A 7,698-nucleotide genomic window follows, 5' to 3' on the forward strand; every position below is an offset into this window, starting at 1 on the left:
CCTCTACAGTCATCTGCTGCTATAACAAAGCCACAGCTAGATTGTGTCCTGTCTTGGCACGCTGGGCCTGCAGGAGGAAGGAGCTCGCTCCCGAGATGTTAGACTGACAAGTTGCCTACCGAGCAGAGCAGCCTATGCAGGGACTGCCTCCGCCTGCCCTCCAGTGAGGGCTTTGGTGTGGCAGACACTGGAGAGACTACGGGAGGGAGGCAAGGGTTTAATGTGCACTGTCTACAAGCTGGTTCTTCACCTGCCTGGCCTAGTCCTGCACTTAGAGGGGAAGGCTCAGGGAGTGGGCGGGCCAGGGAGTGTGGGCCTGCAGTGGAGTGTTACTCAGCCCTGAAGAGGAGGAAGGCAGTGGTGCATGACAACGGATCTAAACCGCTTTCCCCACCCGCGGCAGGATGGCAGAGCTGCCCATGTCTTGCCACGTGGATCATGTGGAAACAGCTGAGGTGAGAGAGCCCTTGGAGTGTCAGGGCCATCTGCCTGGGAGGGGCCAGCTGCTCTCAGCCTGGGGAGATGGAGCCCCCCCAGGCACATCTGTGTGAACCTGTCTGGTTGCCGCAGCTGGAGGGTGGGTGTCCCAGCGTCAGCACCTCCTACGGTGCACAGGTCACGCGGCAGCACAGAGCTGGGCGCCCCGGTGTCGGGCTGGAGGCCGGCTCCTCCTCCTCTCCGCCCGCCCGTGCTCCAGCAGTCCTGCTCTCAGGGACCAGTTTACAGCCTGGGCTTCACACACACCTCACCCAGCTCCAGGCTGCTAGAGGAGGAGAGGGCCCCAGAGGAGGCCAGGCCTGTCCAGAAGGCAGCAACCGCTGGGCCCCACCCACAGTGGGAGGCCACTGGAGGCCGCTGGAGGCCATGCAGGGGACTCACCCATCACCCTCTTGGGAGGGTTCCCGTCCTCCTGCTGCTCCTTCCCAGGCCACGAATTTAAGAATAGGGAAGGGACAATTGGGGCATGGGCAGTGACTCGCCTGGGTACAGACATCCACTCCTGGAGTCCTCCAAGAGCCCCGTGTCTTTCTAGAAGTCAGTTTTGGCCCCCAGGTACCCTCGGCAGCCAGGCTCCCCGCCCTCTTGCCGGAGCCCTGCTCATCTCGGCAGAGAGCGGGAAGTAGTGGAGCACGGGGACCTCAGCCCTGGTTGCCAGGTGTCTGCTGCGGTCCACTCCAGCCTTTGTCCGACACCTGGACAGTGCACCCAGTTCCACGAGCAAGCTCCACCGACCACAAAGACAGCCACACTCCACCCCTTGCCTCGGCTGCTCTGTTGGTGCCCCAGAGAGCAGAACCAGTCGTGTTTATATGCACGAGGTAGGTGCACCTCTTCCTACTTCCTATAGACGAGGGGGTTCAGCAGGAAGTTGGTCAGGTGACCTCAGTGGCTGGGAAGTCCCACCATGCTGTTGGTGTGCTGGAGGCCAAAGATGATGCTAGCTGAGACTCGGTCCTGAAGCCAGGACCTCGGACCCTGGGAGGGTGAGGGTGCAGCCCTTTCTGTGGCTGGAGGTCCAGGAGCCTCTGAAGCCCCTTCTGAGGCTGGTGGCTTAGGAGCCTCCAAGGCTGACGCCCCATCTGAGGCTGAGACCGCTTCTGAGGTTGGAGGCCCAGGTGGCTCTGCGGGCCACTGGTGCAAGTCTTAGGGTCCAAAGGCCAAAGAGGCCAAAATCTGATGCTCAAGGGTAGCTGCAGAGTGACTTCCTTGTAACAGCCAAATGAGAGTTTGTTTCTGTTGTGCCCAGAACACTCAGAGCAGGGTCCTCAGGGGACTGACGCAGGCCCCTCTTCTCATGCACTGGCTGCAACCCCAGGGCCTTGCCACAGCTGCAGCAGATCCCAGGAGCCCTGCCTGGGGGACTCCTTCCCCACGTTCAGGTCTCCCGACACCTTCCAAAGAGCAGCCTTTTCCACATCAGCCTTGAAAAGGGATGGAGGTAGGGAGAGAGCTGGCCACAGGCAGGTGGGGGACTCCGGGAGGTGGGTGCCCTGTCCCCTCCTCATGGTGTCCAGCTGTGCATCAGAGCTCAGGACACACACTTCACAGGGCCTTTCACTGTGCCCAAGTCGTAGCCCAAACCTGACTGTAAGCAATATACAGCCATCGCAGGGACAGTGGCCTTTCAGACCACACAATAGGAAACAGCGCCTGCTCTCAGGGGTGGTCTTGCCTTGTCCCCCGGTGGATGGAATGGGCTCCAAGAGAGTAGGGCCTTTGTCTGCTACTGACAACCCGAGCCCATACCCAGTGGAAGGGATTTCACAGAAGAATCGTCTTTTCATCTGTTTAGAATTTGGAATCCAATAAGAAACGAGGCGTCAGATGGCGCTCAAGTGTCACCTCTGCTCCTCACGGGTCCTGAGCCGAAGCAGCTCAGCTGCCTGAGGTGCATGGAGCCCTGCACCCAGGAAACTCGCTGCCTGCAAGAGGAGGGGGGTGTGCAGGCCCTGAGCCCCAGAGGCCAGCCGCCTGGGCAGAGCCCACTGCCAGCAGGGCTGGACCCTGGCTCCCAGCCCACCAGGCTAGTCCCTCCTCTACCTAGCGAGGCCCAGGGCAGAGAGAAAGCACTTCCCTCCGGCAGGTGTGGTAGAGGGCAGCTTCCCCAGTGCAGAGCAGGGCCCGTGGACTTCAATGTCCCCAGCTTCCTGGGGCTCATCCTGCCTCAGAGAACCTGTGACTGCAGCTGGCCAAGGGGAGGGGGCAGTGGATGGAACCTGGCCCTGTGATGAGGCACGGCTGCTTGGGGGTCCTCTTCTGCCAGCCTTGCAGCACCTCCACGCAGAGGGGACAGCAGAGCAGAGGGGCCCGAGGCAGGAGGCCACAGGATGCCGAGGCCTGCGGCCCGCAGCCACAGGAGTGCTCCCAGGGAGAGGCAGATGAGCCCCCAGCCCTGCCCACACCCCAGGGCTCCGGGGCTGCTGGTGTCTGCTCTCCTGCCCACAGAGGACGTGCGCGGCAGGACCATGGCTGCTTTTCAGGACTCCTCTTCAAGCCGACACTGAGGTAGGTACACGTCTTCCTATTTCAGAGATGGAAAGATCCCAGCGTCCACTTGTAAGAGGGCCAGGACAGCAGTGCAGCCTGAGCCAACTCCGTGGAGTGATGTGCTGGAGGGTGGGCACAGAGCAGAGTCCTGTGGTCGCTGTGCACAGCAACATCTCCTGGAAAAGGCTGAGCTGAGGCTGCTACCAGTGGTGGACACCAGGGGTGGCCGTCCACCTGGTCTCGTGCAGGCCGTCCCAGTGGGAGCCTGAGTGCTTCGGGAGGTGGAGGCTCCTCTAGCTGGGAATACCACGAGGTACCCTCCCTCCCTCCATCTTTCCCTCGTCCACCCATGTCCTGCCCCACGCTGTCCCCATGCCCAGGGGCCTGCAGGTGGGCTGACTCTCCCAGAAAGGGTCTCAAGATTTCCTGCAAAGGAGCCACCGGCTGAGGAGGCCACTAAGAGCAAGCAGACGGGGCGGGTGTCCCTCCTGTCCCCAGGGCCACTGTTCCTCAGCTGCGGTGCAGGGGGACGCAGAACGACCACCCCAGCAGCTCTCCCAAGACCAACCTGGAAACCCCGCAGGTTGGAGAGGCGATGGCCGCCATCATGCCTTTACCCAGACGGCGGCTTGGGGCCAGGGAAGGCCAAGAGGTCTTAGTGGACACCATGGGCTCCGGTGTGCGTCCCTGGCTTGAGTGGCCGCTGCTGCCCACGAGCTCTGCCTCTGCAGGCCTCCTGTGCCCAGTGCTGGCCCGAGGATGGGCTGGAGGGGGAGTTGTGTACGGACAGAGGTGGCCACAGTCAGGGCCAGGCAGACTGCTCACTTTCCACCACAGGACCCAAGCGGCGTAGGACCAGGCCTCGGCTGCGGCTGGAGCTAGAATGTTCCCAGAGTGCTGCGGTCAGGGTGTGGATGGACTCTGGGAAGTCGGCCCCGTGCCTCGGTCATGAGTTTTTCTTTCGGGGGAGACCAAGGTCCCTTCCCCGCTGCTCTGTCATGAGGGTGTCCTCGAGGGGGACCGAGGCCCCTTCCCCCCTGCTCCCACCCTGCTCTAAGGTGAGTGGGCCTGGCTCTGCCAGCTGCCTCACCCAGGCCCAGCGGCCACTGGGCCACGCCTACACCGAGGCCTCCCGAGCGGGGGTCTGAGCAGCCCTGGCCTCTGTGAGGCAGTTTCCTGTGTGTGCTTTGGGGTGGTGAGCTGACCCACACCATTCCTCAGGACAGAAGAGGCTCTGCAGCCTTGGGATGCCCACAGAGGCCACCAAAGAGCTCTGGGTCACTCAAGCTGTCCAGTGACTCGCCAGGGAACATCCTTCCAGGAGCCCACCACCGGCTGCCCTCCGGTTCTGGGGGCTCCCAGAGCCAGCCACAGGGGCTCCCTGATGACACACTGTGCGCTGTGAGCACCCACACGGGAGCACCCAGGCCGGCCCCCTGCCTGCAGAGACTGTGCAGTCCTGCTCCCGTCACCCAGGCAGGGGCTCCAGCTTTGTTGGTGGGTCAGAGTGGCAGGTCACCACCCAATGTCCAGCTAGAGCTTCAGAGCCAGCCACAGCGTTGTGCCTGTGGGGTCACCCAGGTGCTCCAACCCTGCCGTACACCCTGTCCCCAGGCTGGCGGAGATGTCCACGCGGTATGTTTCCAAATGCTGTGTTTATTTTACTGCCTCTGTGCTCAGTGTGGGGCAGACAGAGACGCCTAGGTCCTGTGACTAGGTCCCTGCCTTCCAATGCAGCGGCCAAGTGGTGTGGGCCGAGAATCGCCACCACATGGGGAGGGGCAGAGAGCCAGATGGCCCTGCAGCCCCGCAGAGCGCTCTTGAAGGTCCAGATGGCTGCAGATGAGGTCTCCAGTCTTCAGCTCTTCCACCAGCACCAGTTGTCCTTGTCAAGGGAGCACCAGCCGCTGTCAATCACCATGTGGGGCCTGAGCCGCTGCTCCTCCTCCAGCGGCCACCTCATCTGCCTCTGGTGCTGCGGCTTCTGCAGCCTGTGGCCAGAGAGGGCATCATTATGCCAAGGCCTCAATCCCCTTCCCCCAGCCTCCTGGGACCCCAGCAAAGGACGCAGCCTCTGCCCATGCCTGAGGGGGACTGCACGGTCCCCACAGAACACAGGTCAGTCCCTCCAGGCCAAGGAACCCTGGGCACATCAGAGGCCACACTGGGCTCCCCTCCTGCTCACTGTCACCAGCCCTTCCTGAGGATCTCCGTGCCAGGCCTTGTCATGGGTTTGGAGGAACAGCGATGGGCAGGGTAGTCCCCAGCCTCACCCCGCACATCCCAAGACAGAAGCAGGTATCTCAGTAGATTTTGTACAAGGGGAACAGGCTCACGGAAGGTGACCAGCAGGTCTGCTTCTCCACCACGTCCACCTCACACAGCCTCAAAGGCTGCCTGGCCTCCTGTGCAGCCCTGTGCCTACGGTTCCAGCATTGGCTCAAGCGGCCCCTGGAGCAGATGCCCAAGGCCCCTGGCCATCCCGCCTCCCTACCCCGTCTGGGCCGTGGTTGGTCACACAACCACTCCCGAGTTCCTGCTGGCCACACCCATGCCAAGCCCGAACCTGTGAACTCTCTGTGGCAGGGTCTGACTGAGACATCTGCCGTCGGCCCAGGACACCACGGCCACCCTGTGGGGTGGCGTCATTGGTGCTGCAGGCCCTTCTCCAGCCTGCTCAGGTCAGAGCCACGTGTACCACCAGGACGAAGCCCTCAGACACGGAGACCACGTCTCTGGACCATGCCCTTCATGGGAAGGAGACCACGTTCTTCAAGAATGGGGCCCGTGGCCCCTGGGAATCTGTCAGCGTGCCTCCAGCTGTACAGCACCGCAGTGTGGGGCAGCCTGGCTGTCACCGGCGCAGCCCTCTGGGACCGGGCCACCTCTGCATCTGTCCTGTTTTGCGTCCTGCCCAAGCTCCTGTGTCACACGCCTTCACATCATAGATGCAGAGATGCTGGAGGCCTTCCTGGGTCCTCATGGTCAGATTTGGGACAATCTGGACTGAGACTCTCCCTGACCATCGGCTTGTCTTCCTCCATCCCGTCAACTGCAGCTTTCACCACTGTTCCCTCCTCTCCACCTGCAGGAGCCTCGACTCAGCCAGGAAAGCTCCCAGGTCCACTTCACTGTGCGCTCGGAGGGCTGTGGGCTGTGGTGAGCACTGTGACCTGCGTGAGGCTCCTCCCCAAATCCACCGCTCCTGTATCTCCCTCCCTCCCTGGCATTGACCGCCTGCAGGGATCCCAAAACTTAGCTTTTAATTTAACCCTTAATACACACAGAACTGCCTGCGTCCCTCTTCCCAGTGCCGTTCTGCGGCGATAAGTACACCCGTGTGGTTGCTTCTGCAGAGCCCGCACGCTCCTAGCCCCTCTCCTCGCACCCCGAGACCAGGGGTGCCCCTCCTGGGAGAGCACACCAGTGTCCCAGCCCCTCAGTGCAGGTTCCTCAGGGTGCCCCCTGCTGAGCGCGGCTGCTGCGCAGGGCTGCCCGGGAGGAGGCTTGCTTTCAGCTGCCGAGGCGACACCTGCCATGCCATTGCTGGTCCTGGCGCCACCCTGGTGATTTCTGAGCTTGGGTATCTGCAGAGTCTCTCCTCACCCTCCCCAGCCCACCTGAACGCAAGTTCCTGAGACGAGACGCTGTGCCTCCATCTCCTCGTCCCTGTGCCCCAAGGTCCAGCATGGAGCCTGGGACACAGCCGGCACCCACAGTGGGGACAGAGCTGGCTGCCGAGCCACCCTCGGCTGTCCCCAGAAGCTGTTTCTCACCAGCTAGCCTGCCTGCCAGAGACGCAGGCCTGTGCCCAGCACACCCTCCAGGGACTCACCCAATTCCTCTCCCAGGCTGCATGTGGGCCGGGCCAAGGCGGAGCACAGCCAGGGCCCCTGAGGGTCAAAGTCCCTGCACAGCAGGTCCAGGCTGGTCAGTGCGGGTTGTAGGACAGGGCCGAGGACAGCAGCTCCAGCGATGAGTAGTCAGTCTGCACACCTCCAGCCTGCAACAGCAGGTGCCCAAGAAACAACCCAGGATCAGTGCTGGGTCCTGCAGCGACCCGTGGATTTCACCTCCATGTCAAAGAAACAGTGGGGTCTGCACCCCGTCTCTGGCTGGGCAGGTCCAGGAACGACCTGAAGGTTCCCATTGCAGACATGTCCCCAGGCGACACTCCTGCCCCTAAGCCCCCCTCAAGGGGGGCTCAAATCACAGTTTGGGAAGAATGACGGGAGGCGGAGAGCTGTAAGGGGAGCAGAGCAGGAGCCAGGAGGCCGCGCACACCCTGCACAGGAGGACCTGCAGGACCCCACTCTTGCGGCCAGAGCTCAGCCGCAGGCAGGGGGAGGGCCAGGCTGGACCATGCGGTCGCCCCAGGCTTTGAGGGTGGACCCCTGACAGCAGGGAGGCCAGAGAGCTGTGGCCTGGGGAGGAGTTCAGAGGCTCCACAGGCTCGCGGCAGCGAGGCCCCTGCGGGTGGTGGGGAGGGCTGTGTGCTCACTTCAGATCTGGGGGTTCTAAACTCACGCGATAGAGTGGGCTGGGCCCAGGGTCAGGTCTTGGGTTTGGTTCTGGAACAGTTATGAGGACAGAAAATGTCGTTGGGGAGGCTGAGCACAGAGGCACGGGGTAGGGACAGCCGAAGCAGGCGCTTAAGCGGGACTGTGGGGCCTCTGCCACGGGCAGTCTGCAGAAGGGAGGCAGAGGTGC

At 62.6% G+C, this 7,698-nt stretch overlaps 1 long non-coding RNA gene across 1 annotated transcript; it reads right to left on the reverse strand.

The window, feature by feature from the left end:
- Nucleotides 1–4,624: 4,624 nt before the first annotated feature.
- On the reverse strand, nt 4,625–6,817 carry LOC144370675 (uncharacterized). The gene is made up of 2 exons (XR_013430554.1): nt 6,609–6,817; nt 4,625–4,979 (listed from the first exon to the last, which is right to left on the reverse strand). It is a non-coding gene; the product is annotated as an uncharacterized LOC144370675 (long non-coding RNA).
- Between the last annotated feature and the right edge of the window lie 881 nt (nt 6,818–7,698).

The sequence above is a fragment of the Ictidomys tridecemlineatus genome, chromosome 15, assembly GCF_052094955.1.
Source record: "Ictidomys tridecemlineatus isolate mIctTri1 chromosome 15, mIctTri1.hap1, whole genome shotgun sequence".
Lineage (NCBI taxonomy): Eukaryota > Metazoa > Chordata > Mammalia > Rodentia > Sciuridae > Ictidomys > Ictidomys tridecemlineatus.